This window comes from Cynocephalus volans, chromosome 10 (genome assembly GCF_027409185.1).
Source record: "Cynocephalus volans isolate mCynVol1 chromosome 10, mCynVol1.pri, whole genome shotgun sequence".
Classification (NCBI taxonomy): Eukaryota; Metazoa; Chordata; class Mammalia; order Dermoptera; family Cynocephalidae; genus Cynocephalus; species Cynocephalus volans.
Window position 1 is genome coordinate 3,512,832 of NC_084469.1, and position 27,821 is coordinate 3,540,652.

Here is a 27,821-nt window from a genome sequence, read left to right on the forward strand (position 1 = left end):
ACCTCAAGGTCAAAGAGATATTCGTGTGTATTTTCTTCTATGAGTGTTAATGTTGTTGCGTATATTTTATTTCTGTAGTCCACTTGGACTAGATTTGCACATCGGTCGTGTATGTGGGATCCAGTTTCCTCACTTTCCAGCTGCATGTATCCAACCTTGTCTGTGAATGCGGACACATATTTATACCTATATGTATATATCGATGGATTCTTTCATTCACGACATCATTTCAAATTGTCTTATTTTTCCTCCATGAATTTTATCAGAGGCTTATTGGTGTAAGGAAAGAGATTTTAGAAAGTACTAACTTTTCCTCTGCTGATTTCCTTCATTTTGTATGTTCATTTTCCGAATTTACATTGTCACCTATGTCTTTCCTTCTTCCATTTTGGCATTTACCTCTTCTTTCTGTGACATCTGAAGATGAATATGACATTCATTCCGTTTCCATTTGATTTCTCCCTCGTGTAGAGATCGAGCATTTGACGTTTTTCTTACTCCATCGTTTTGAGGAGATCCTGCGTGTTTTGACGGGGAGTGCGTTCACTGCAATTAATTTTCTGAGATCTTTCAATTGCAGTGATAAAGTTTTGAGATCGATACTCCAAGTCTGTACCTTTCTTCTCAGCTCCATTCATTCCAATACGTATGGTGTCTCCTTTTCATACTGAACATTCCCCTACTTTCCTGTTAATAATTTCTGTACGTCTTCAAGAAAGGAAGAAAGGGGTCAATAGTATCATGTTCTTGGAACGCCCAAGGAAATTGTGGTGGGAAAATTGGGTGGCCATCAAATCACTTCCCCTCATTCATGAAATTAAGGTTTGAGAAGCCGAGAAGTTTTGGCTTTCCTCAAGGGAAAACCCTACCATAGACACGAATGCAGATTTCTATGGTTTTTCAGATTTCACCTTCAATGCTTCCATAGAATTACTTCGCGAGGTGACCAGGTTAGTGAGTGCTTGCAATCCATGTGGGACATACTCCAACAGCCTGACTGAGCTATGAGAAGATACTGAGGTAGCCAATGCAAGGACCGTGGATGTTCCTAAAGAGCCTTAGAATGCTCAATGTTGTAAATATTGTCAACTCTGGAATTTCTTCACCTGTGTTTGAGAATTTTCTGCACGTTCCTTTGAGAAGGACCAAGCCTTCTTTTCCTTTAAGTTTCGACTGTCCCACACAATTTTCAAATCAGTTCGATGTGGGCATATTACGTTTCGTGTCGTAGGCGGAATAATGGCCTGTCCAAGATGTGCATGTCCTAATCTCCTCTGAGTAGGTTATAGTAGAGGGCTGTAGACAAAGAGCCGATGCAATTTGATGAAGGATCTTAGGAGGGGCGGTGTCTCCTGGACTATCTGTGTGGGCCCAATTTTATGAGAGGGGCCTTGGAAGGAAGAGAGGGTGATTTGTGAGGGAATGATAGGGTGGAAGCCGGGGTGAGAAGGATGCAGGGTGATGAGGCAAGGGATGGGAGCAGGCTCCAGAAACTGGAAAAGGCAGAGGCTTGGATTGATTTTCTTCTACCCCCAGAAGGAATGCATTCCCACCCACACTTTGCTTTTAGCCCCACAGACCCATGTTGGACCTATGACAACCAGAAGTGTAAGATTCGAAAGTTGGGCTGCTTAAGACACCAAGTTCCTGGCCATTTGTTACAGCAGCAAAAGGAAAGTCGTCCTTCCGTCCAAGTCTTCTGTGCCTGAACTCGACATTGATGTGAGTAGTTGTTAGGACTCTTGTAAGACTCTCTCATGCTTCTTGAGTTAACCTATGAGTGCTATTGCAGAGCTTGGACTTGAAGTGCAGGCTTCCTCTTGTTCTAGAATACATAATCCCAACCGGACATGCTATTTCTAGAATGTGTAGAGGGGAGATTTTCAAAGAGCAATTCTCTTGATGAAAACTCCTGAGCATTCTTTCCCGGGTAAAGCATGGGCAAAACCAGACCGGATACCTGGAGTGCAGCCAGGTATGTTCGACTCTATTGGGACCTCCTCAGCATTCTTATGTTAGCCATTGCTTTTGATTGAACTAAAATGAAAGGAAGAATTTGCCTGCTCCGCTCAGGGATGAAGACCGTGGAAAAGGAAGTCAATCACACAGGAGCTGGTAGTGACAGATCGTCATCGCGAGTACAGAAACAGACCGCTTCAATGACATCCCAATCATTTCCCCAGTGCTCCCTGAAACAGCCTTTTCTTTGAAGCCAGACAAAGGTAGCATTATCCATGCAATTTGAGGCAAGTGATTTTTCTTCGTTCAAGGCTGATTTACTCAGCTCTGATAATGGGGGCAGGAATGTGCCCCTTTTGGGGATTCATGGTCATGGTAGAGAGAGTGGAGTTGACGACTGTGGCTGGACACATAGCACGCACCAGGCCCTCGGCAAATGTTTGCATACCGCCCATCCCTTCCTCTCATCCGACACTTTAGTTACGAGGCAATGAATTTCTGGCTCGTACTTCTGGAAGTTCACACATCTCTGGCCCATTGAGCGGTGAACTCACCAGAAGCACCGTTCCATCTCTCATTAAGATGGTGGCCATAGGGGAAACCTCTTCATTTTTGCCCAGAGCTGAAAGGACCCTTGTCCTGCTGAGCATGCCTTGGTTATTCTCTTTATCAGTTAGTTTTCCTTCCGAGGACCCAGGTTCCATTTGGGAGCCAACCTAATGCCCATCTGGACTTTGAGGAGTGCGTTTTTCCTTTTCCTAGTTGACTCCCATCTACTTTCCTCTTTTTCCTGAAAACTCTGAGTTTGATTTTATTTTCCGCTGAATTGTCTTCATCTCATAGAACACAGAAATTTGTTTTATGTTCTTTTGGGGCCCAAAGATTCTGAACGGATCATAGGGAATATGCTCGTTGCATGGGTACCTTAATTCTCAGGACCGTGTACTGATTTATCTTCTATTCATAGAACGTTCATGTCAGGAAACCAAATGCGCTCAGCGCTCAGGAGGTCAGGAATCAAGGCCCGAGCTTGGCTGCCGCTAGGGTGATTGCTCATTCCAAAGTCTCTTCAGATGAATGCAGTGACAACAGGGTGCCAGTTCCATGACATCCAAAGAGAGGTTGCGCAAGGCAAGGGCAGGGCCAGGTACACCAATGATGTTCCTCTTACTCCTTCATGATGGATTGTACCAGTGTCCTTCCAGAAGTTGGAGAAGGTGAAATGCTCCCTTCACTGATGTGAATGCTGAAAGGTAGTGTCTATTGGTCACAGTGCGGGGAGGAGTATTTAGGAAGAGCTCGTAGACAGAAAAGTGTTAGTAGATGAAAGCTATAACGACTCCTAACGTTAGAGAAGCTACTCCAAATGTCCATCTTTCCTGTGACAAATCGACAGTGCATATCGACTTGAAGAGACCTGAAAAATACGAACAAAACGAGGAAAACGAGAAAGACAAAGAAGAAAGCAAGTGCCCTTTCCTTGGAATCAAAGGAACCAAGCACAGATCTGCTTCTTTTGATGAATAGCTGCATGGCAAATCTTTTTCCCATCATCAAAATGGGAGTGCTGTCCTTGGCTGTGCAAAACAGGAAGGGCCATTGTGAGATTTGAATGAGATAAAAAACGTAAAACATAACTCCACATTGAGGCAAAGAAGAGAACTGCTAGAAACTAACCAACCAACCCACCGACTCACCAACGAAACGACCACACCACCAAACACCCAACCCACCATCCAACCCACCAACCAATCCACCAACCCACCAATCCACCCACCAACCCACCAAACAGCCAACTCACCCACCCACCCACTCACCCACAAACCAACCAAGCGAAACAAACAACAAAATGGAAACGACATAGGATTGCCGGAGAACACCAATTTTATTAGAAAAGTTGAGCTAGGAAGATAGTTCCAGTGAACATGACAGAGTTAAGTAACTTGGCAGGAGTTTTGAAATGCTATGCTTGCATCTAAGAAGATGCTCAGTATTGATCGTGACAGAGTGATCCACAGCCAGTCGGAAGAGATTTTCCGCTTTTAACGTTCCATAGAGGCAAAAGCTGACGATCACTATCCCGATGTTGAGACCAGGAAAGCATGTCAATGTGCTGGAGATGAGCAGTCCCTTGCTCACTGAGCAAGAGGAAATGAGGAAGTGAAAGGTGGAAGGATTGTCACGTGCGTCCCTTCTGAAGAATCACAAGCATTGCAAGAAGAAGGGGAGGAGAATGGTCGGTGTGAGCACGGTGATTGTCGGCAGAGCTCAGGGAGCAAGTTACTGGCAGGAACAGGAAGTTGGACAAAAGGGTTGAGGAAAGAGGCCTGCGGTGGGTGTTAGGTGTGCAGCAGGTGGATCAGCAGCAGCAAGATGGGCAGCAGCAGCAAGGCTGGCAGCAGCCGCACCCACAGCCACCATGGTGGCAGCAGGGCGAGCAGCCGCAGCCACAGCCGCAGCCACAGCCGCTGCCACAGCCGCAGCCACAGCAAGGACTGCAGCAACAGCAGTGGCGGCAACAGCAGTTCCTGCAGCAGGAGTTGTGACAGCAGTGATGGCAGCAGCAGTTGCGGCAGCAGCAAGGTTGGCAGCAGCCGCACCCACAGCAGGTGGGCTGGCAGCAAGGGGAGCAGCAGCAGGTCATGGTGTCAGGTGTGGAGGGTGGGCTTCTGTTCAGGAGTGTGATTCCCAGATGGTGAGGACTCCCTCTCTTCTGGGGCTTTTATACACTGGACCCCCCTCCCCACCCATGTAGGGACCAATGAGCAGGACTTTTCCTTCTTGGAATTTGTTGACCGTGGTCCCTAGGGAAATGGCCCAGGGAAAATGTGGGTCTCTAAATACGAGAAGTCCTTGGAAAGATTTGTAGACATCCTGAGCAGCGTGGTGTTTGCTGTGCTCATCCTCTGGTCAGGTGATAGGTCCTGTTTCCTGGGGAGTGTCAGAGCAGTCGTCTTTGCCAGCTTGTTTCTTTGGCTGTAGGGAGAGTGGGAAGTGTCCCACGGGAGGGGCATGATGCCGATATGCTCACAGCAACCATGTGGAATCCATAGCTGGGTCTCAATGTGCTCGCTCTGAAGAGCCTGATCATTGAGGTGTACAATAACTGCTGCGTTCACCAGCAGCCACCATGGCACAGTTCATCCCAGTTGGAGCAAGGGGTGCAGGAGCCGAGGGTGGTGAGCATGATCATTTTCACCAACAAATCATCGCCAAAAGCAGGACGATAGAGGAAGAGGCAAGACACCGGGATTCCAAAAACACCCACCTCTTTTAAGTCCGTAACCCTGTTGAGCAGCAGGATCAGTAACGTGTGGTGGGACGCCCAACCGGCACATTATTTGTGTCCATAAAAGGAGCAAATTATATGCCACGTGATGACACCTCAGGTACCTTCATCCAAACTGAAGTTGACACATGATCGGAGTTGAAAGAGCCGTGTACACCATTAATGTATGGCTTGACTGATTACGACACGAGGAAGAGTCCATTCATCATTCCTGTCAGGAAATAGAGCTCAATGCGTAGGCAAGTGGCTCCCCTCATGATTCTCCTGAGCGCTATCCTTCTCTTCCTGCTTAAGGGATCTAGGTGTTCTGATACGGAAGGTAGCGGAATTTTGAATTTTATACAAATGCGATTTTATGGCATGTATATATTTGTTTGTCTTCTTTGGCTCCAAATGATGTGTGTGAGATTTATTGACCTTCGTGCCTGTAGCCGTCATTTGTTCACTTCCTGTGGTCTCGGGTATATCCTTGCAGGAAGGGACAACGATGTATTGATGCCTGCTATGCTTGATGGGTATTTGTCCCTCGTTAGGGGCTTCTGGGAATAATGCTCCCGGGAGTATTGCAGTCTACAATTGTTCTTCGGGTGCATGCATTTCTGTGGGATATTTTCTTGGAGTGACATTTTGGCATTTTGAATTGTGCATATAGTCCACCTTCGAGGAGAGTCCAAAACAGCTCTCTGAAAGAGTTCCTGCATCTTATAGTTGTCACTGCCTTATGTGTCCTCCATTCCTGATATTTGCACACTTGAATGCCAGCCCTTCTGGTCGTGTGTGTATTTAGTAGTATGTCAATATGGATACATTTTGAAGTTCTCTTGGACTGATGAGTTCGAGTAACGTTCCCTGTTTTGTGAGGTGCTCTGTTTTGTGAGGTGCGGATCATGTTTCTTGTGTAGTATACTGGACGACAGTCTGAAGGTCATGTAAACATCATCCCCCGTGTTTTCCTAGAAATGTCTTCGCCTTACCATTTTTATGTACGTGTGCATGATTCCTGGATTTGTTCTTTGTCCAATGATTCTGGAATTCTTTTGTGTGTGGAATGTGAAGGAGACCCATGGTTTCTTTTAATGGGGCTGAAAGTTCAGTTGTGCTGAGACCATGAATTGAAGAGACCAGTCTTTTCCCCACACACGTGCCGTGCAGACTTTTTTGTAAGGCAGTTGAACTTCCACGAGGGGCTCTCCTTCCGATGTCTCCCTTCTGGGTCCTCTATTCTGGGCACAGAACAGGCACCTAGGGCCAACTTCCTCTCCTGTAGTATCCTTTGTGTGTCAAGGCCGGCCTTCAACTTCCGAGTAGGCTTGGTAGCTCGGCAATCGACAGATAGAGATTTAAACATTTGCAAGATCTCATAGTTGTGAGCAACTGCATGGTGTCATGAACCCCTCATGTTGGATCTTCGAGTTTTTAACCATTGCTCTGTTTGAGCAGGATGGAAGAAGGTGGGTAAAATGGAAGAGAAACAGAGGACTGAAAAAAGAGCATGTCGACAGAGTACAAAACGCAGCCTTATGTTTCAAGGACCTCCATGTCATTTGTGAACCCCAAGCCATTTGGCAAGCCTTGGCTCCAACCGAGATGCACATTGAGGATGGTATAAGTCTGGGATGTGTCGTCGTACAGCCTGCGCTCAGTCATCTATTCCATCCTTCATTTCACCAGTATTTATTGAATGACCATTATGTGGCCAAATTGGCATGTAGTGGCAAACGAGAAAACCTGGAAATGTTTCGCAGAATCAGTGACAGGAACCTGAGGAGCAGAGCATTGCAATTAGGAGCAAATGGTGAGATGCTGAGAAGGATTCCCGCCCTAGTTTCATCCACAGTAATGTTGTCATTTTACCATTTCTTGTTTTACAAAGGCACCTAAAACAGGAGGTTTTCGTCCAGTGAACTATGTGGAGGGTACCTGATTGGGGACAGCTTGGCGTTTTCCTCCAGAGTAAGCAGGTTGCACATTACTTCACATGTTCATGTGGCACATAGGTTTATCTCCAAGTGAGATTTCCAGTTGGTTGTGTCTTCCTGGCAATATGTCATTCGGTTTCACGTGCTTTCTTTCAAAAAACCGGAAGAGAGAACAGGACATGTACAATACTTTTCCCGTTGATACTAATTCTTTTATCTGTATATGAATTACTGAATCCTCCTCCCATGTGTAAGGTGATTTTATTACCACTTTTATTGACGTGGGGTACCACAAACACACATTGCGTATGTTAAAATTAGCCGATGAGGCGTTCTTCTCTCGAAGGGATCATTGATTTAGTTTTTAGTTAAGAAGTCTTTTTCTACCTCAAGGTCAAAGAGATATTCGTGTGTATTTTCTTCTATGAGTGTTAATGTTGTTGAGTATATTTTATTTCTGTAGTCCACTTGGACTAGATTTGCACATCGGTCGTGTATGTGGGATCCAGTTTCCTCACTTTCCAGCTGCATGTATCCAACCTTGTCTGTGAATGCGGACACATATTTATACCTATATGTATATATCGATGGATTCTTTCATTCACGACATCATTTCAAATTGTCTTATTTTTCCTCCATGAATTTTATCAGAGGCTTATTGGTGTAAGGAAAGAGATTTTAGAAAGTACTAACTTTTCCTCTGCTGATTTCCTTCATTTTGTATGTTCATTTTCCGAATTTACATTGTCACCTGTGTCTTTCCTTCTTCCATTTTGGCATTTACCTCTTCTTTCTGTGACATCTGAAGATGAATATGACATTCATTCCGTTTCCATTTGATTTCTCCCTCGTGTAGAGATCGAGCATTTGACGTTTTTCTTACTCCATCGTTTTGAGGAGATCCTGCGTGTTTTGACGGGGATTGCGTTCACTGCAATTAATTTTCTGAGATCTTTCAATTGCAGTGATAAAGTTTTGAGATCGATACTCCAAGTCTGTACCTTTCTTCTCAGATCCATTCATTCCAATACGTATGGTGTCTCCTTTTCATACTGAACATTCCCCTACTTTCCTGTTAATAATTTCTGTACGTCTTCAAGAAAGGAAGAAAGGGGTCAATAGTATCATGTGCTTGTAACGCCCAAGAAAATTGTGGTGGGAAAATTGGGTGGCCATCAAATCACTTCCCCTCATTCATGAAATTAAGGTTTGAGAAGCCGAGAAGTTTTGGCTTTCCTCAAGGGAAAACCCTACCATAGACACGAATGCAGATTTCTATGGTTTTTCAGATTTCACCTTCAATGCTTCCATAGAATTACTTCGCGAGGTGACCAGGTTAGTGAGTGCTTGCAATCCATGGGGAACATACTCCAACAGCCTGACTGAGCTATGAGAAGATACTGAGGTAGCCAATGCAAGGACCGTGGATGTTCCTAAAGAGCCTTAGAATGCTCAATGTTGTAAATATTGTCAACTCTGGAATTTCTTCACCTGTGTTTGAGAATTTTCTGCACGTTCCATTGAGAAGGACCAAGCCTTCTTTTCCTTTAAGTTTCGACTGTCCCACACAATTTTCAAATCAGTTCGATGTGGGCATATTACGTTTCGTGTCGTAGGCGGAATAATGGCCTGTCCAAGATGTGCATGTCCTAATCTCCTGTGAGTAGGTTATAGTAGAGGGCTGTAGACAAAGAGTCGATGCAATTTGATGAAGGATCTTAGGAGGGGCGGTGTCTCCTGGACTATCTGTGTGGGCCCCATTTTATGAGAGGGGCCTTGGAAGGAAGAGAGGGTGATTTGTGAGGGAATGATAGGGTGGAAGCTGGGGTGAGAAGGATGCAGGGTGATGAGGCAAGGGATGGGAGCAGGCTCCAGAAACTGGAAAAGGCAGAGGCTTGGACTGATTTTCTTCTACCCCCAGAAGGAATGCATTCCCACCCACACTTTGCTTTTAGCCCCACAGACCCATGTTGGACCTATGACAACCAGAAGTGTAAGATTCGAAAGTTGGGCTGCTTAAGACACCAAGTTCCTGGCCATTTGTTACAGCAGCAAAAGGAAAGTCATCCTTCCGTCCAAGTCTTCTGTGCCTGAACTCGACATTGATGTGAGTAGTTGTTAGGACTCTTGTAAGACTCCCTCATGCTTCTTGAGTTAAACTATGAGTGCTATTGCAGAGCTTGGACTTGAAGTGCAGGCTTCCTCTTGTTCTAGAATACATAATCCCAACCGGACATGCTATTTCTAGAATGTGTAGAGGTGAGATTTTCAAAGAGCAATTCTCTTGAAGAAAACTCCTGAGCATTCTTTCCCGGGAAAAGCATGGGCAAAACCAGACCGGATACCTGGAGTGCAGCCAGGTATGTTCGACTGTATTGGGACCTCCTCAGCATTCTTATGTTAGCCATTGCTTTTGATTGAACTAAAATGAAAGGAAGAATTTGCCTGCTCCGCTCAGGGATGAAGACCGTGGAAAAGGAAGTCAATCACACAGGAGCTGGTAGTGACAGATCGTCATCGCGAGTACAGAAACAGACCGCTTCAATGACATCCCAATCATTTCCCCAGTGCTCCCTGAAACAGCCTTTTCTTTGAAGCCAGGCAAAGGTAGCATTATCCATGCAATTTGAGGCAAGTGATTTTTCTTCGTTCAAGGCTGATTTACTCAGCTCTGATAATGGGGGCAGGAATGTGCCCCTTTTGGGGATTCATGGTCATGGTAGGGAGAGTGGAGTTGACGACTGTGGCTGGACACATAGCACGCACCAGGCCCTCGGCAAATGTTTGCATACCGCCCATCCCTTCCTCTCATCCGACACTTTAGTTACGAGGCAATGAATTTCTGGCTCGTACTTCTGGAAGTTCACACATCTCTGGCCCATTGAGCGGTGAACTCACCAGAAGCACCGTTCCATCTCTCATTAAGATGGTGGCCATAGGGGAAACCTCTTCATTTTTGCCCAGAGCTGAAAGGACCCTTGTCCTGCTGAGCATGCCTTGGTTATTCTCTTTATCAGTTAGTTTTCCTTCCGAGGACCCAAGTTCCATTTGGGAGCCAACCTAAGGCCCATCTGGACTTTGAGGAGTGCGTTTTTCCTTTTCCTAGTTGACTCCCATCTACTTTCCTCTTTTTCCTGAAAACTCTGAGTTTGATTTTATTTTCCGCTGAATTGTCTTCATCTCATAGAACACAGAAATTTGTTTTATGTTCTTTTGGGGCCCAAAGATTCTGAACGGATCACAGGGAATATGCTCGTTGCATGGGTGCCTTAATTCTCAGGACCGTGTACTGATTTATCTTCTATTCATAGAACGTTCATGTCAGGAAACCAAATGCGCTCTGCGCTCAGGAGGTCAGGAATCAAGGCCCGAGCTTGGCTGCCGCTAGGGTGATTGCTCATTCCAAAGTCTCTTCAGATGAATGCAGTGACAACAGGGTGCCAGTTCCATGACATCCAAAGAGAGGTTGCGCAAGGCAAGGGCAGGGCCAGGTACACCAATGATGTTCCTCTTACTCCTTCATGACGGATTGTACCAGTGGCCTTCCAGAAGGTGGAGAAGGTGAAATGCTCCCTTCACTGATGTGAATGCTGAAAGGTAGTGTCTATTGGTCACAGTGCGGGGAGGAGTATTTAGGAAGAGCTCGTAGACAGAAAAGTGTTAGTAGATGAAAGCTATAACGACTCCTAACGTTAGAGAAGCTACTCCAAATGTCCATCTTTCCTGTGACAAATCGACAGTGAATATCGACTTGAAGAGACCTGAAAAATACGAACAAAACGAGGAAAACGAGAAAGACAAAGAAGAAAGCAAGTGCCCTTTCCTTGGAATCAAAGGAACCAAGCACAGATCTGCTTCTTTTGATGAAGAGCTGCATGGCAAATCTTTTTCCCATCATCAAAATGGGAGTGCTGTCCTTGGCTGTGCAAAACAGGAAGGGCCATTGTGAGATTTGAATGAGATAAAAAACGTAAAACATAACTCCAAATTGAGGCACAGAAGAGAACTGCTAGAAACCAACCAACCAACCCACCGACTCACCAACCAAACGACCACACCACCAAACACCCAACCCACCATCCAACCCACCGACCAATCCACCAACCCACCAATCCACCCACCAACCCACCAAACAGCCAACTCACCCACCCACCCACTCACCCACAAACCAACCAAGCGAAACAAACAACAAAATGGAAACGACATAGGGTTGCAGGAGAACACCAATTTTATTAGAAAAGTTGAGCTAGGAAGATAGTTCCAGTGAACATGACAGAGTTAAGTAACTTGGCAGGAGTTTTGAAATGCTATGCTTGCATCTAAGAAGATGCTCAGTATTGATCGTGACAGAGTGATCCACAGCCAGTCGGAAGAGATTTTCCGCTTTTAACGTTCCATAGAGGCAAAAGCTGACGATCACTTTCCCGATGTTGAGACCAGGAAAGCATGTCAATGTGCTGGAGATGAGCAGTCCCTGGCTCACTGAGCAAGAGGAAATGAGGAAGTGAAAGGTGGAAGGATTGTCACGTGCGTCCCTTCTGAAGAATCACAAGCATTGCAAGAAGAAGGGGAGGAGAATGGTCGGTGTGAGCACGGTGATTGTCGGCAGAGCTCAGGGAGCAAGTTACTGGCAGGAACAGGAAGTTGGACAAAAGGGTTGAGGAAAGAGGCCTGCGGTGGGTGTTAGGTGTGCAGCAGGTGGATCAGCAGCAGCAAGATGGGCAGCAGCAGCAAGGCTGGCAGCAGCCGCACCCACAGCCACCATGGTGGCAGCAGGGCGAGCAGCCGCAGCCACAGCCGCAGCCACAGCCGCTGCCACAGCCGCAGCCACAGCAATGACTGCAGCAACAGCAGTGGCGGCAACAGCAGTTCCTGCAGCAGGAGTTGTGACAGCAGTGATGGCAGCAGCAGTTGCGGCAGCAGCAAGGTTGGCAGCAGCCGCACCCACAGCAGGTGGGCTGGCAGCAAGGGGAGCAGCAGCAGGTCATGGTGTCAGGTGTGGAGGGTGGGCTTCTGTTCAGGAGTGTGATTCCCAGATGGTGAGGACTCCCTCTCTTCTGGGGCTTTTATACACTGGACCCCCCTCCCCACCCATGTAGGGACCAATGAGCAGGACTTTTCCTTCTTGGAATTTGTTGACCGTGGTCCCTAAGGAAATGGCCCAGGGAAAATGTGGGTCTCTAAATATGAGAAGTCCTTGGAAAGATTTGTAGACATCCTGAGCAGCGTGGTGTTTGCTGTGCTCATCCTCTGGTCAGGTGATAGGTCCTGTTTCCTGGGGAGTGTCAGAGCAGTCGTCTTTGCCAGCTTGTTTCTTTGGCTGTAGGGAGAGTGGGAAGTATCCCACGGGAGGGGCATGATGCCGATATGCTCACAGCAACCACGTGGAATCCATAGCTGGGTCTCAATGTGCTCGCTCTGAAGAGCCTGATCATTGAGGTGTACAATAACTGCTGCGTTCACCAGCAGCCACCATGGCACAGTTCATCCCAGTTGGAGCAAGGGGTGCAGGAGCCGAGGGTGGTGAGCATGATCATTTTCACCAACAAATCATCGCCAAAAGCAGGACGATAGAGGAAGAGGCAAGACACCGGGATTCCAAAAACACCCACCTCTTTTAAGTCCGTAACCCTGTTGAGCAGCAGGATCAGTAACGTGTGGTGGGACGCCCAACCGGCACATTATTTGTGTCCATAAAAGGAGGAAATTATATGCCACGTGATGACACCTCAGGTACCTTCATCCAAACTGAAGTTGACACATGATCGGAGTTGAAAGAGCCGTGTACACCATTAATGTATGGCTTGACTGATTACGACACGAGGAAGAGTCCATTCATCATTCGTGTCAGGAAATAGAGCTCAATGCGTAGGCAAGTGGCTCCCCTCATGATTCTCCTTAGCGCTATCCTTCTCTTCCTGCTTAAGGGATCTAGGTGTTCTGATACGGAAGGTAGCGGAATTTTGAATTTTATACAAATGCGATTTTATGGCATGTATATATTTGTTTGTCTTCTTTGGCTCCAAATGATGTGTGTGAGATTTATTGACCTTCGTGCCTGTAGCCGTCATTTGTTCACTTCCTGTGGTCTCGGGTATAACCTTGCAGGAAGGGACAACGATGTATTGATGCCTGCTATGCTTGATGGTTATTTGTCCCTCGTTAGGGTCTTCTGGGAATAATGCTCCCGGGAGTATTGCAGTCTACAATTGTTCTTCGGGTGCATGCATTTCTGTGGGATATTTTCTTGGAGTGACATTTTGGCATTTTGAATTGTGCATATAGTCCACCTTCGAGGAGAGTCCAAAACAGCTCTCTGAAAGAGTTCCTGCATCTTATAGTTGTCACTGCCTTATGTGTCCTCCATTCCTGATATTTGCACACTTGAATGCCAGCCCTTCTGGTCGTGTGTGTATTTAGTAGTATGTCAATATGGATACATTTTGAAGTTCTCTTGGACTGATGAGTTCGAGTAACATTCCCTGTTTTGTGAGGTGCTCTGTTTTGTGAGGTGTGGATCATGTTTCTTGTGTAGTATACTGGACGACAGTCTGAAGGTCATGTAAACATCATCCCCCGTGTTTTCCTAGAAATGTCTTCGCCTTACCATTTTTATGTACGTGTGCATGATTCCTGGATTTGTTCTTTGTCCAATGATTCTGGAATTCTTTTGTGTGTGGAATGTGAAGGAGACCCATGGTTTCTTTTAATGGGGCTGAAAGTTCAGTTGTGCTGAGACCATGAATTGAAGAGACCAGTCTTTTCCCCACACACGTGCCGTGCAGACTTTTTTGTAAGGCAGTTGAACTTCCACGAGGGGCTCTCCTTCCGATGTCTCCCTTCTGGGTCCTCTATTCTGGGCACAGAACAGGCACCTAGGGCCAACTTCCTCTCCTGTAGTATCCTTTGTGTGTCAAGGCCGGCCTTCAACTTCCGAGTAGGCTTGGTAGCTCGGCAATCGACAGATAGAGATTTAAACATTTGCAAGATCTCATAGTTGTGAGCAACTGCATGGTGTCATGAACCCCTCATGTTGGATCTTCGAGTTTTTAACCATTGCTCTGTTTGAGCAGGATGGAAGAAGGTGGGTAAAATGGAAGAGAAACAGAGGACTGAAAAAAGAGCATGTCGACAGAGTACAAAACGCAGCCTTATGTTTCAAGGACCTCCATGTCATTTGTGAACCCCAAGCCATTTGGCAAGCCTTGGCTCCAACCGAGATGCACATTGAGGATGGTATAAGTCTGGGATGTGTCGTCGTACAGCCTGCGCTCAGTCATCTATTCCATCCTTCATTTCACCAGTATTTATTGAATGACCATTATGTGGCCAAATTGGCATGTAGTGGCAAACGAGAAAACCTGGAAATGTTTCGCAGAATCAGTGACAGGAACCTGAGGAGCAGAGCATTGCAATTAGGAGCAAATGGTGAGATGCTGAGAAGGATTCCCGCCCTAGTTTCATCCACAGTAATGTTGTCATTTTACCATTTCTTGTTTTACAAAGGCACCTAAAACAGGAGGTTTTCGTCCAGTGAACTATGTGGAGGGTACCTGATTGGGGACAGCTTGGCGTTTTCCTCCAGAGTAAGCAGGTTGCACATTACTTCACATGTTCATGTGGCACATAGGTTTATCTCCAAGTGAGATTTCCAGTTGGTTGTGTCTTCCTGGCAATATGTCATTTGGTTTCACGTGCTTTCTTTCAAAAAACCGGAAGAGAGAACAGGACATGTACAATACTTTTCCCGTTGATACTAATTCTTTTATCTGTATATGAATTACTGAATCCTCCTCCCATGTGTAAGGTGATTTTATTACCACTTTTATTGACGTGGGGTACCACAAACACACATTGCGTATGTTAAAATTAGCCGATGAGGCGTTCTTCTCTCGAAGGGATCATTGATTTAGTTTTTAGTTAAGAAGTCTTTTTCTACCTCAAGGTCAAAGAGATATTCGTGTGTATTTTCTTCTATGAGTGTTAATGTTGTTGAGTATATTTTATTTCTGTAGTCCACTTGGACTAGATTTGCACATCGGTCGTGTATGTGGGATCCAGTTTCCTCACTTTCCAGCTGCATGTATCCAACCTTGTCTGTGAATGCGGACACATATTTATACCTATATGTATATATCGATGGATTCTTTCATTCACGACATCATTTCAAATTGTCTTATTTTTCCTCCATGAATTTTATCAGAGGCTTATTGGTGTAAGGAAAGAGATTTTAGAAAGTACTAACTTTTCCTCTGCTGATTTCCTTCATTTTGTATGTTCATTTTCCGAATTTACATTGTCACCTGTGTCTTTCCTTCTTCCATTTTGGCATTTACCTCTTCTTTCTGTGACATCTGAAGATGAATATGACATTCATTCCGTTTCCATTTGATTTCTCCCTCGTGTAGAGATCGAGCATTTGACGTTTTTCTTACTCCATCGTTTTGAGGAGATCCTGCGTGTTTTGACGGGGATTGCGTTCACTGCAATTAATTTTCTGAGATCTTTCAATTGCAGTGATAAAGTTTTGAGATCGATACTCCAAGTCTGTACCTTTCTTCTCAGATCCATTCATTCCAATACGTATGGTGTCTCCTTTTCATACTGAACATTCCCCTACTTTCCTGTTAATAATTTCTGTACGTCTTCAAGAAAGGAAGAAAGGGGTCAATAGTATCATGTGCTTGTAACGCCCAAGAAAATTGTGGTGGGAAAATTGGGTGGCCATCAAATCACTTCCCCTCATTCATGAAATTAAGGTTTGAGAAGCCGAGAAGTTTTGGCTTTCCTCAAGGGAAAACCCTACCATAGACACGAATGCAGATTTCTATGGTTTTTCAGATTTCACCTTCAATGCTTCCATAGAATTACTTCGCGAGGTGACCAGGTTAGTGAGTGCTTGCAATCCATGGGGAACATACTCCAACAGCCTGACTGAGCTATGAGAAGATACTGAGGTAGCCAATGCAAGGACCGTGGATGTTCCTAAAGAGCCTTAGAATGCTCAATGTTGTAAATATTGTCAACTCTGGAATTTCTTCACCTGTGTTTGAGAATTCTCTGCACGTTCCATTGAGAAGGACCAAGCCTTCTTTTCCTTTAAGTTTCGACTGTCCCACACAATTTTCAAATCAGTTCGATGTGGGCATATTTTGTTTCGTGTCGTAGGTGGAATAATGGCCTGTCCAAGATGTGCATGTCCTAATCTCCTGTGAGTAGGTTTTAGTAGAGGGCTGTAGACAAAGAGCCGATGCAATTTGATGAAGGATCTTAGGAGGGGCGGTGTCTCCTGGACTATCTGTGTGGGCCCAATTTTATGAGAGGGGCCTTGGAAGGAAGAGAGGGTGATTTGTGAGGGAATGATAGGGTGGAAGCCGGGGTGAGAAGGATGCAGGGTGATGAGGCAAGGGATGGGAGCAGGCTCCAGAAACTGGAAAAGGCAGAGGCTTGGATTGATTTTCTTCTACCCCCAGAAGGAATGCATTCCCACCCACACTTTGCTTTTAGCCCCACAGACCCATGTTGGACCTATGACAGCCAGAAGTGTAAGATTCGAAAGTTGGGCTGCTTAAGACACCAAGTTCCTGGCAATTTGTTACAGCAGCAAAAGGAAAGTCATCCTTCCGTCCAAGTCTTCTGTGCCTGAACTCGACATTGATGTGAGTAGTTGTTAGGACTCTTGTAAGACTCCCTCATGCTTCTTGAGTTAATCTATGAGTGCTATTGCAGAGCTTGGACTTGAAGTGCAGGCTTCCTCTTGTTCTAGAATACATAATCCCAACCGGACATGCTATTTCTAGAATGTGTAGAGGGGAGATTTTCAAAGAGCAATTCTCTTGATGAAAACTCCTGAGCATTCTTTCCCGGGAAAAGCATGGGCAAAACCAGACCGGATACCTGGAGTGCAGCCAGGTATGTTCGACTGTATTGGGACCTCCTCAGCATTCTTATGTTAGCCATTGCTTTTGATAGAACTAAAATGAAAGGAAGAATTTGCCTGCTCCGCTCAGGGATGAAGACCGTGGAAAAGGAAGTCAATCACACAGGAGCTGGTAGTGACAGATCGTCATCGCGAGTACAGAAACAGACCGCTTCAATGACATCCCAATCATTTCCCCAGTGCTCCCTGAAACAGCCTTTTCTTTGAAGCCAGGCAAAGGTAGCATTATCCATGCAATTTGAGGCAAGTGATTTTTCTTCGTTCAAGGCTGATTTACTCAGCTCTGATAATGGGGGCAGGAATGTGCCCCTTTTGGGGATTCATGGTCATGGTAGAGAGAGTGGAGTTGACGACTGTGGCTGGACACATAGCACGCACCAGGCCCTCGGCAAATGTTTGCATACCGCCCATCCCTTCCTCTCATCCGACACTTTAGTTACGAGGCAATGAATTTCTGGCTCGTACTTCTGGAAGTTCACACATCTCTGGCCCATTGAGCGGTGAACTCTCCAGAAGCACCGTTCCATCTCTCATTAAGATGGTGGCCATAGGGGAAACCTCTTCATTTTTGCCCAGAGCTGAAAGGACCCTTGTCCTGCTGAGCATGCCTTGGTTATTCTCTTTATCAGTTAGTTTTCCTTCCGAGGACCCAGGTTCCATTTGGGAGCCAACCTAAGGCCCATCTGGACTTTGAGGAGTGCGTTTTTCCTTTTCCTAGTTGACTCCCATCTACTTTCCTCTTTTTCCTGAAAACTCTGAGTTTGATTTTATTTTCCGCTGAATTGTCTTCATCTCATAGAACACAGAAATTTGTTTTATGTTCTTTTGGGGCCCAAAGATTCTGAACGGATCACAGGGAATATGCTCGTTGCATGGGTACCTTAATTCTCAGGACCGTGTACTGATTTATCTTCTATTCATAGAACGTTCATGTCAGGAAACCAAATGCGCTCAGCGCTCAGGAGGTCAGGAATCAAGGCCCGAGCTTGGCTGCCGCTAGGGTGATTGCTCATTCCAAAGTCTCTTCAGATGAATGCAGTGACAACAGGGTGCCAGTTCCATGACATCCAAAGAGAGGTTGCGCAAGGCAAGGGCAGGGCCAGGTACACCAATGATGTTCCTCTTACTCCTTCATGACGGATTGTACCAGTGGCCTTCCAGAAGGTGGAGAAGGTGAAATGCTCCCTTCACTGATGTGAATGCTGAAAGGTAGTGTCTATTGGTCACAGTGCGGGGAGGAGTATTTAGGAAGAGCTCGTAGACAGAAAAGTGTTAGTAGATGAAAGCTATAACGACTCCTAACGTTAGAGAAGCTACTCCAAATGTCCATCTTTCCTGTGACAAATCGACAGTGCATATCGACTTGAAGAGACCTGAAAAATACGAACAAAACGAGGAAAACGAGAAAGACAAAGAAGAAAGCAAGTGCCCTTTCCTTGGAATCAAAGGAACCAAGCACAGATCTGCTTCTTTTGATGAAGAGCTGCATGGCAAATCTTTTTCCCATCATCAAAATGGGAGTGCTGTCCTTGGCTGTGCAAAACAGGAAGGGCCATTGTGAGATTTGAATGAGATAAAAAACGTAAAACATAACTCCAAATTGAGGCACAGAAGAGAACTGCTAGAAACCAACCAACCAACCCACCGACTCACCAACCAAACGACCACACCACCAAACACCCAACCCACCATCCAACCCACCGACCAATCCACCAACCCACCAATCCACCCACCAACCCACCAAACAGCCAACTCACCCACCCACCCACTCACCCACAAACCAACCAAGCGAAACAAACAACAAAATGGAAACGACATAGGGTTGCAGGAGAACACCAATTTTATTAGAAAAGTTGAGCTAGGAAGATAGTTCCAGTGAACATGACAGAGTTAAGTAACTTGGCAGGAGTTTTGAAATGCTATGCTTGCATCTAAGAAGATGCTCAGTATTGATCGTGACAGAGTGATCCACAGCCAGTCGGAAGAGATTTTCCGCTTTTAACGTTCCATAGAGGCAAAAGCTGACGATCACTTTCCCGATGTTGAGACCAGGAAAGCATGTCAATGTGCTGGAGATGAGCAGTCCCTGGCTCACTGAGCAAGAGGAAATGAGGAAGTGAAAGGTGGAAGGATTGTCACGTGCGTCCCTTCTGAAGAATCACAAGCATTGCAAGAAGAAGGGGAGGAGAATGGTCGGTGTGAGCACGGTGATTGTCGGCAGAGCTCAGGGAGCAAGTTACTGGCAGGAACAGGAAGTTGGACAAAAGGCTTGAGGAAAGAGGCCTGCGGTGGGTGTTAGGTGTGCAGCAGGTGGATCAGCAGCAGCAAGATGGGCAGCAGCAGCAAGGCTGGCAGCAGCCGCACCCACAGCCACCATGGTGGCAGCAGAGCGAGCAGCCGCAGCCACAGCCGCAGCCACAGCCGCTGCCACAGCCGCAGCCACAGCAAGGACTGCAGCAACAGCAGTGGCGGCAACAGCAGTTCCTGCAGCAGGAGTTGTGACAGCAGTGATGGCAGCAGCAGTTGCGGCAGCAGCAAGGTTGGCAGCAGCCGCACCCACAGCAGGTGGGCTGGCAGCAAGGGGAGCAGCAGCAGGTCATGGTGTCAGGTGTGGAGGGTGGGCTTCTGTTCAGGAGTGTGATTCCCAGATGGTGAGGACTCCCTCTCTTCTGGGGCTTTTATACACTGGACCCCCCTCCCCACCCATGTAGGGACCAATGAGCAGGACTTTTCCTTCTTGGAATTTGTTGACCGTGGTCCCTAAGGAAATGGCCCAGGGAAAATGTGGGTCTCTAAATATGAGAAGTCCTTGGAAAGATTTGTAGACATCCTGAGCAGCGTGGTGTTTGCTGTGCTCATCCTCTGGTCAGGTGATAGGTCCTGTTTCCTGGGGAGTGTCAGAGCAGTCGTCTTTGCCAGCTTGTTTCTTTGGCTGTAGGGAGAGTGGGAAGTGTCCCACGGGAGGGGCATGATGCCGATATGCTCACAGAAACCATGTGGAATCCATAGCTGGGTCTCAATGTGCTCGCTCTGAAGAGCCTGATCATTGAGGTGTACAATAACTGCTGCGTTCACCAGCAGCCACCATGGCACAGTTCATCCCAGTTGGAGCAAGGGGTGCAGGAGCCGAGGGTGGTGAGCATGATCATTTTCACCAACAAATCATCGCCAAAAGCAGGACGATAGAGGAAGAGGCAAGACACCGGGATTCCAAAAACACCCACCTCTTTTAAGTCCGTAACCCTGTTGAGCAGCAGGATCAGTAACGTGTGGTGGGACGCCCAACTGGCACATTATTTGTGTCCATAAAAGGAGCAAATTATATGCCACGTGATGACACCTCAGGTACCTTCATCCAAACTGAAGTTGACACATGATCGGAGTTGAAAGAGCCGTGTACACCATTAATGTATGGCTTGACTGATTACGACACGAGGAAGAGTCCATTCATCCTTCGTGTCAGGAAATAGAGCTCAATGCGTAGGCAAGTGGCTCCCCTCATGATTCTCCTTAGCGCTATCCTTCTCTTCGTGCTTAAGGGATCTAGGTGTTCTGATACGGAAGGTAGCGGAATTTTGAATTTTATACAAATGCGATTTTATGGCATGTATATATTTGTTTGTCTTCTTTGGCTCCAAATGATGTGTGTGAGATTTATTGACCTTCGTGCCTGTAGCCGTCATTTGTTCACTTCCTGTGGTCTCGGGTATATCCTTGCAGGAAGGGACAACGATGTATTGATGCCTGCTATGCTTGATGGTTATTTGTCCCTCGTTAGGGTCTTCTGGGAATAATGCTCCCGGGAGTATTGCAGTCTACAATTGTTCTTCGGGTGCATGCATTTCTGTGGGATATTTTCTTGGAGTGACATTTTGGCATTTTGAATTGTGCATATAGTCCACCTTCGAGGAGAGTCCAAAACAGCTCTCTGAAAGAGTTCCTGCATCTTATAGTTGTCACTGCCTTATGTGTCCTCCATTCCTGATATTTGCACACTTGAATGCCAGCCCTTCTGGTCGTGTGTGTATTTAGTAGTATGTCAATATGGATACATTTTGAAGTTCTCTTGGACTGATGAGTTCGAGTAACGTTCCCTGTTTTGTGAGGTGCTCTGTTTTGTGAGGTGCGGATCATGTTTCTTGTGTAGTATACTGGACGACAGTCTGAAGGTCATGTAAACATCATCCCCCGTGTTTTCCTCGAAATGTCTTCGCCTTACCATTTTTATGTACGTGTGCATGATTCCTGGATTTGTTCTTTGTCCAATGATTCTGGAATTCTTTTGTGTGTGGAATGTGAAGGAGACCCATGGTTTCTTTTAATGGGGCTGAAAGTTCAGTTGTGCTGAGACCATGAATTGAAGAGACCAGTCTTTTCCCCACACACGTGCCGTGCAGACTTTTTTGTAAGGCAGGTGAACTTCCACGAGGGGCTCTCCTTCCGATGTCTCCCTTCTGGGTCCTCTATTCTGGGCACAGAACAGGCACCTAGGGCCAACTTCCTCTCCTGTAGTATCCTTTGTGTGTCAAGGCCGGCCTTCAACTTCCGAGTAGGCTTGGTAGCTCGGCAATCGACAGATAGAGATTTAAACATTTGCAAGATCTCATAGTTGTGAGCAACTGCATGGTGTCATGAACCCCTCATGTTGGATCTTCGAGTTTTTAACCATTGCTCTGTTTGAGCAGGATGGAAGAAGGTGGGTAAAATGGAAGAGAAACAGAGGACTGAAAAAAGAGCATGTCGACAGAGTACAAAACGCAGCCTTATGTTTCAAGGACCTCCATGTCATTTGTGAACCCCAAGCCATTTGGCAAGCCTTGGCTCCAACCGAGATGCACATTGAGGATGGTATAAGTCTGGGATGTGTCGTCGTACAGCCTGCGCTCAGTCATCTATTCCATCCTTCATTTCACCAGTATTTATTGAATGACCATTATGTGGCCAAATTGGCATGTAGTGGCAAACGAGAAAACCTGGAAATGTTTCGCAGAATCAGTGACAGGAACCTGAGGAGCAGAGCATTGCAATTAGGAGCAAATGGTGAGATGCTGAGAAGGATTCCCGCCCTAGTTTCATCCACAGTAATGTTGTCATTTTACCATTTCTTGTTTTACAAAGGCACCTAAAACAGGAGGTTTTCGTCCAGTGAACTATGTGGAGGGTACCTGATTGGGGACAGCTTGGCGTTTTCCTCCAGAGTAAGCAGGTTGCACATTACTTCACATGTTCATGTGGCACATAGGTTTATCTCCAAATGAGATTTCCAGTTGGTTGTGTCTTCCTGGCAATATGTCATTTGGTTTCACGTGCTTTCTTTCAAAAAACCGGAAGAGAGAACAGGACATGTACAATACTTTTCCCGTTGATACTAATTCTTTTATCTGTATATGAATTACTGAATCCTCCTCCCATGTGTAAGGTGATTTTATTACCACTTTTATTGACGTGGGGTACCACAAACACACATTGCGTATGTTAAAATTAGCCGATGAGGCGTTCTTCTCTCGAAGGGATCATTGATTTAGTTTTTAGTTAAGAAGTCTTTTTCTACCTCAAGGTCAAAGAGATATTCGTGTGTATTTTCTTCTATGAGTGTTAATGTTGTTGAGTATATTTTATTTCTGTAGTCCACTTGGACTAGATTTGCACATCGGTCGTGTATGTGGGATCCAGTTTCCTCACTTTCCAGCTGCATGTATCCAACCTTGTCTGTGAATGCGGACACATATTTATACCTATATGTATATATCGATGGATTCTTTCATTCACGACATCATTTCAAATTGTCTTATTTTTCCTCCATGAATTTTATCAGAGGCTTATTGGTGTAAGGAAAGAGATTTTAGAAAGTACTAACTTTTCCTCTGCTGATTTCCTTCATTTTGTATGTTCATTTTCCGAATTTACATTGTCACCTATGTCTTTCCTTCTTCCATTTTGGCATTTACCTCTTCTTTCTGTGACATCTGAAGATGAATATGACATTCATTCCGTTTCCATTTGATTTCTCCCTCGTGTAGAGATCGAGCATTTGACGTTTTTCTTACTCCATCGTTTTGAGGAGATCCTGCGTGTTTTGACGGGGATTGCGTTCACTGCAATTAATTTTCTGAGATCTTTCAATTGCAGTGATAAAGTTTTGAGATCGATACTCCAAGTCTGTACCTTTCTTCTCAGATCCATTCATTCCAATACGTATGGTGTCTCCTTTTCATACTGAACATTCCCCTACTTTCCTGTTAATAATTTCTGTACGTCTTCAAGAAAGGAAGAAAGGGGTCAATAGTATCATGTGCTTGTAACGCCCAAGAAAATTGTGGTGGGAAAATTGGGTGGCCATCAAATCACTTCCCCTCATTCATGAAATTAAGGTTTGAGAAGCCGAGAAGTTTTGGCTTTCCTCAAGGGAAAACCCTACCATAGACACGAATGCAGATTTCTATGGTTTTTCAGATTTCACCTTCAATGCTTCCATAGAATTACTTCGCGAGGTGACCAGGTTAGTGAGTGCTTGCAATCCATGGGGAACATACTCCAACAGCCTGACTGAGCTATGAGAAGATACTGAGGTAGCCAATGCAAGGACCGTGGATGTTCCTAAAGAGCCTTAGAATGCTCAATGTTGTAAATATTGTCAACTCTGGAATTTCTTCACCTGTGTTGGAGAATTTTCTGCACGTTCCTTTGAGAAGGACCAAACCTTCTTTTCCTTTAAGTTTCGACTGTCCCACACAATTTTCAAATCAGTTCGATGTGGGCATATTACGTTTCGTGTCGTAGGCGGAATAATGGCCTGTCCAAGATGTGCATGTCCTAATCTCCTGTGAGTAGGTTATAGTAGAGGGCTGTAGACAAAGAGCCGATGCAATTTGATGAAGGATCTTAGGAGGGGCGGTGTCTCCTGGACTATCTGTGTGGGCCCAATTTTATGAGAGGGGCCTTGGAAGGAAGAGAGGGTGATTTGTGAGGGAATGATAGGGTGGAAGCCGGGGTGAGAAGGATGCAGGGTGATGAGGCAAGGGATGGGAGCAGGCTCCAGAAACTGGAAAAGGCAGAGGCTTGGATTGATTTTCTTCTACCCCCAGAAGGAATGCATTCCCACCCACACTTTGCTCTTAGCCCCACAGACCCATGTTGGACCTATGACAGCCAGAAGTGTAAGATTCGAAAGTTGGGCTGCTTAAGACACCAAGTTCCTGGCAATTTGTTACAGCAGCAAAAGGAAAGTCATCCTTCCGTCCAAGTCTTCTGTGCCTGAACTCGACATTGATGTGAGTAGTTGTTAGGACTCTTGTAAGACTCCCTCATGCTTCTTGAGTTAATCTATGAGTGCTATTGCAGAGCTTGGACTTGAAGTGCAGGCTTCCTCTTGTTCTAGAATACATAATCCCAACCGGACATGCTATTTCTAGAATGTGTAGAGGGGAGATTTTCAAAGAGCAATTCTCTTGATGAAAACTCCTGAGCATTCTTTCCCGGGAAAAGCATGGGCAAAACCAGACCGGATACCTGGAGTGCAGCCAGGTATGTTCGACTGTATTGGGACCTCCTCAGCATTCTTATGTTAGCCATTGCTTTTGATAGAACTAAAATGAAAGGAAGAATTTGCCTGCTCCGCTCAGGGATGAAGACCGTGGAAAAGGAAGTCAATCACACAGGAGCTGGTAGTGACAGATCGTCATCGCGAGTACAGAAACAGACCGCTTCAATGACATCCCAATCATTTCCCCAGTGCTCCCTGAAACAGCCTTTTCTTTGAAGCCAGGCAAAGGTAGCATTATCCATGCAATTTGAGGCAAGTGATTTTTCTTCGTTCAAGGCTGATTTACTCAGCTCTGATAATGGGGGCAGGAATGTGCCCCTTTTGGGGATTCATGGTCATGGTAGAGAGAGTGGAGTTGACGACTGTGGCTGGACACATAGAACGCACCAGGCCCTCGGCAAATGTTTGCATACCGCCCATCCCTTCCTCTCATCCGACACTTTAGTTACGAGGCAATGAATTTCTGGCTCGTACTTCTGGAAGTTCACACATCTCTGGCCCATTGAGCGGTGAACTCTCCAGAAGCACCGTTCCATCTCTCATTAAGATGGTGGCCATAGGGGAAACCTCTTCATTTTTGCCCAGAGCTGAAAGGACCCTTGTCCTGCTGAGCATGCCTTGGTTATTCTCTTTATCAGTTAGTTTTCCTTCCGAGGACCCAGGTTCCATTTGGGAGCCAACCTAAGGCCCATCTGGACTTTGAGGAGTGCGTTTTTCCTTTTCCTAGTTGACTCCCATCTACTTTCCTCTTTTTCCTGAAAACTCTGAGTTTGATTTTATTTTCCGCTGAATTGTCTTCATCTCATAGAACACAGAAATTTGTTTTATGTTCTTTTGGGGCCCAAAGATTCTGAACGGATCACAGGGAATATGCTCGTTGCATGGGTACCTTAATTCTCAGGACCGTGTACTGATTTATCTTCTATTCATAGAACGTTCATGTCAGGAAACCAAATGCGCTCAGCGCTCAGGAGGTCAGGAATCAAGGCCCGAGCTTGGCTGCCGCTAGGGTGATTGCTCATTCCAAAGTCTCTTCAGATGAATGCAGTGACAACAGGGTGCCAGTTCCATGACATCCAAAGAGAGGTTGCGCAAGGCAAGGGCAGGGCCAGGTACACCAATGATGTTCCTCTTACTCCTTCATGACGGATTGTACCAGTGTCCTTCCAGAAGGTGGAGAAGGTGAAATGCTCCCTTCACTGATGTGAATGCTGAAAGGTAGTGTCTATTGGTCACAGTGCGGGGAGGAGTATTTAGGAAGAGCTCGTAGACAGAAAAGTGTTAGTAGATGAAAGCTATAACGACTCCTAACGTTAGAGAAGCTACTCCAAATGTCCATCTTTCCTGTGACAAATCGACAGTGCATATCGACTTGAAGAGACCTGAAAAATACGAACAAAACGAGGAAAACGAGAAAGACAAAGAAGAAAGCAAGTGCCCTTTCCTTGGAATCAAAGGAACCAAGCACAGATCTGCTTCTTTTGATGAATAGCTGCATGGCAAATCTTTTTCCCATCATCAAAATGGGAGTGCTGTCCTTGGCTGTGCAAAACAGGAAGGGCCGTTGTGAGATTTGAATGAGATCAAAAACGTAAAACATAACTCCAAATTGAGGCAAAGACGAGAACTGCTAGAAACTAACCAACCAACCCACCGACTCACCAACCAAACGACCACACCACCAAACACCCAACCCACCATCCAACCCACCGACCAATCCACCAACCCACCAATCCACCCACCAACCCACCAAACAGCCAACTCACCCACCCACCCACTCACCCACAAACCAACCAAGCGAAACAAACAACAAAATGGAAACGACATAGGATTGCAGGAGAACACCAATTTTATTAGAAAAGTTGAGCTAGGAAGATAGTTCCAGTGAACATGACAGAGTTAAGTAACTTGGCAGGAGTTTTGAAATGCTATGCTTGCATCTAAGAAGATGCTCAGTATTGATCGTGACAGAGTGATCCACAGCCAGTCGGAAGAGATTTTCCGCTTTTAACGTTCCATAGAGGCAAAAGCTGACGATCACTTTCCCGATGTTGAGACCAGGAAAGCATGTCAATGTGCTGGAGATGAGCAGTCCCTGGCTCACTGAGCAAGAGGAAATGAGGAAGTGAAAGGTGGAAGGATTGTCACGTGCGTCCCTTCTGAAGAATCACAAGCATTGCAAGAAGAAGGGGAGGAGAATGGTCGGTGTGAGCACGGTGATTGTCGGCAGAGCTCAGGGAGCAAGTTACTGGCAGGAACAGGAAGTTGGACAAAAGGGTTGAGGAAAGAGGCCTGCGGTGGGTGTTAGGTGTGCAGCAGGTGGATCAGCAGCAGCAAGATGGGCAGCAGCAGCAAGGCTGGCAGCAGCCGCACCCACAGCCACCATGGTGGCAGCAGGGCGAGCAGCCGCAGCCACAGCCGCAGCCACAGCCGCTGCCACAGCCGCAGCCACAGCAAGGACTGCAGCAACAGCAGTGGCGGCAACAGCAGTTCCTACAGCAGGAGTTGTGACAGCAGTGATGGCAGCAGCAGTTGCGGCAGCAGCAAGGTTGGCAGCAGCCGCACCCACAGCAGGTGGGCTGGCAGCAAGGGGAGCAGCAGCAGGTCATGGTGTCAGGTGTGGAGGGTGGGCTTCTGTTCAGGAGTGTGATTCCCAGATGGTGAGGACTCCCTCTCTTCTGGGGCTTTTATACACTGGACCCCCCTCCCCACCCATGTAGGGACCAATGAGCAGGACTTTTCCTTCTTGGAATTTGTTGACCGTGGTCCCTAGGGAAATGGCCCAGGGAAAATGTGGGTCTCTAAATATGAGAAGTCCTTGGAAAGATTTGTAGACATCCTGAGCAGCGTGGTGTTTGCTGTGCTCATCCTCTGGTCAGGTGATAGGTCCTGTTTCCTGGGGAGTGTCAGAGCAGTCGTCTTTGCCAGCTTGTTTCTTTGGCTGTAGGGAGAGTGGGAAGTGTCCCACGGGAGGGGCATGATGCTGATATGCTCACAGCAACCATGTGGAATCCATAGCTGGGTCTCAATGTGCTCGCTCTGAAGAGCCTGATCATTGAGGTGTACAATAACTGCTGCGTTCACCAGCAGCCACCATGGCACAGTTCATCCCAGTTGGAGCAAGGGGTGCAGGAGCCGAGGGTGGTGAGCATGATCATTTTCACCAACAAA